Raw genomic sequence first — 2,842 nt, 5'->3', positions numbered from 1 at the left:
TGCATTGGGAAGGACATGAACAACAACAAGGAGAGGTATATTTAACTAGATTCCAAGCCCAGCACAATGCACTATGTCAGCTTGAGCACGATTGCATTCATGTGTAGAAATGAGTCATATCAATGTAACCAACATTTGCAAGGGAAGCGACAAGGAGGCCTATGCTTGGATGTGGACTGATTGTGGGTTTATAAACTAGAGAGAGAGAGAGAGAGAGAGAGAGAGAGAGAGAGAGAGAACTTTATTTATTTATATATAATAGATATTGCTCTCTTGCAAGTCATTTTAAGCTAAAGTAACATTGCTGGATAAAACTGGCCAATTTATTCGATTGAAAAATGAAATAAATTCAGAGTGATTGGTACAGGGGAGAGATAAAGCATGGCTAACATGGGTATGTTTTCTAAATCTAGGGCATCAAGCTTAAGATACAATTGAATCCCTAGCCGAGCCTAACTTTTCTTTGTAGGCTAACTTACTGCCTAGGCCGTGAGTTTGCCGCGGACGCTGGCGATAAGGTTCTCCACATTGTCATCGCTGATGCCAAGGGTGGCCTCCAGGACATCTTCAGGAAGGGGAGGGTTGGCGGCAAACAGGGTCACAGCGAGTTGGGATGCTCCAGAGTTCTGGCCATTAAGAGCGGCGATGGCGAGGGCTGGTTTCGACTTATCAGGGTTGAGCTGGAAGTGCACGAGGCCACGCGGGAACATGAAGATGTCGCCTGCGTAGATGGTTTGGTAGAAGAGCTTGTTTGCAGGCGCGGTGGAGATGAAACCCACTAGCAGGGTGCCTTGTGCGAGGTAGAGGACCTCGGTGGCGCGTGGGTGGATATGAGGGGGGTTGATGCCGCCGGGCCTGAAGTCGACGCGGGCGATGGAGAGGCCTTGTGTGTTGAGCGCTCCGAACGTGGCTGCGTTGGCAAGGTTGACAGCCGAGCCGAGTTTGCCTGTGAAGTTTCCGGGGGCGCGGAGCTGCTGTGAGACGAAGTCGGAGGATTGCACGTTGGCGGCAGCCTTGCAGGGCACGCCATTGAAGGAGAAATCGATGGAACCGAAGAGCTTCTGGCGCTCGGAGGCGCTGAGGGCGATGCAGAAGTCCTGAAGAGGGTCCTCATCAGCGGCGTGGGCGGGCCTAGAACTAGCCACAGCCAAAATGAGAAAGATCAGGAAGCTGAGGTCGACTGTCCTCGTCATCGTGAATATAGCGGCCACAGCTCGTGAAGCAGCTGGCAAGACTTATAATTAATTAAGGCTAAGTATCACTAGAGACGATCTAAATTAGCTTAATTAATTAAGGCTAAGTATCACTAGAGACGATCTAAATTAGCTCTAGCACAGAGAGAGAGAGAGAGAGAGAGAGAGAGAGAGAGATGAACGATCAGGTTGCTGGCCATGGAGCCCTTTATAGGTTTTGCAGAGCGCGTTGCCGGAAGGCGTTAACGAGTTATGGTACTGTGCCAATCCGCAGCCGGCCCTGAAATTCCGTTTCAGTTTCCTACTGAAGTTAAAGGTGTGAAACTTTTTGGCCTTCATTTTTAACGAAATCTTCATTTGATATGGATTGAAGGCACCTATTATCTTACTATCCTATTCAGCACCCTCACACAATCGTTCAAGGCTCCGTCCTGCCTTGTTCAATGCCTTTGCAAGGTTCTCTAACCCCCTGGCCTCATGAGGATCACACGATTCGGCCGGTCTGCAAGTGGTTGGCGATGTACTACAAAAAGCCTAGCTAGCTCGTGCCCTATCTCGTCCCTTACTGATCCCCTACTCTAGCGTTGTCCTTCAGGTGCCTGGCACTGTGAGTCCCTTCCTCTACATGGTAATACCAATGGGTATATGCTCCAATTGTTAAGCCCACAATAGGATCTAAGCGTGACATCTTCCATCAATAGAATGGGGATGGACTGTTACTTTGGATGTCACGAAGCTATAACCGAGATTTTTCTATGCGAGCAAATATGGCTAGGAAATCATCCAAGGTCACAATAGGATCTAAGCGTGACATCTGCCATCAATAGAATGGGGATGGAGTGTTACTTTGGATGTCACTAAGCTGTAACCGAGCTTTCTCTACGCGAGCATACATGGCTAGGAAATCATCCAAGGTCACAGTACGATATAAGCATGACATCTGCGATCAATACAATGGGGATGGAGTGTTACTTTGGATGTCACCAAGCTGTAACTGAGCTTTCTCTATGCGAGTAAACATGGCTAGGAAATCATCCAAGGTCACAATAGGATCTAAGCATGACATCTTCCATCAATAGAATGGGGATGGAGTGTTACTTTGGATGTCACCAAGCTGTAACCAAGCTTTCTCTATGCGAGAAAATATGGCTAGGAAATCATCCAAGGTCAGCTTCATCCTTAGAATCTCCCTCAACTTCTATTGTGGTATCTTTGGAAAGGCTTTCTCAACCCAATTCCTCACCATGAAGCTCCCTATTGGCTAAGGTAACTTTTCTACCAAGGACTTGGCACTAGTCATAGGCTCTACAAAGGTTTCCCTTAGGCCTAACTCTAAGGTTTCCAACTGATCCAATGCCTTTGCTTTGCAGGGACATGGTTGGAGAGTTGCACATAATGTATCCCTGAGCTTATTCCAAGAAATGAAATGATTTTCTTCATACTGGCTATACCACTGTGAGCGAGGCTATCCAAGATGGCAACATCATGTAGGCATCCTCCTAATGAAGCCCTCTCCCTTTGCACAAGGAGAGGAATCTTCTCACTTGATTAATTCTTCACTTGAGAGCTCCTTAAAGTTGACGTTGAATGGAGCTAGAGTTATGGAAAACTCATGTGCCATTACTTATGGGTCAGGGAAGGTGTGAAGT

The 2,842-nt window shown here is 47.3% G+C and overlaps 1 pseudogene; it reads right to left on the bottom strand.

Annotated features, from left to right (window-relative positions):
* Positions 1–331: 331 nt before the first annotated feature.
* On the bottom strand, positions 332–1,337 carry LOC147437401 (germin-like protein 1-1 pseudogene; annotated as a pseudogene).
* Between the last annotated feature and the right edge of the window lie 1,505 nt (positions 1,338–2,842).

This window comes from Adiantum capillus-veneris, chromosome 17 (genome assembly GCF_014529385.1).
Source record: "Adiantum capillus-veneris isolate H3 chromosome 17, ASM1452938v2, whole genome shotgun sequence".
NCBI lineage: Eukaryota > Viridiplantae > Streptophyta > Polypodiopsida > Polypodiales > Pteridaceae > Adiantum > Adiantum capillus-veneris.
Note: the sequence above shows the minus strand (reverse complement) of the source record. Positions and strands in the feature narration are given on the sequence as shown.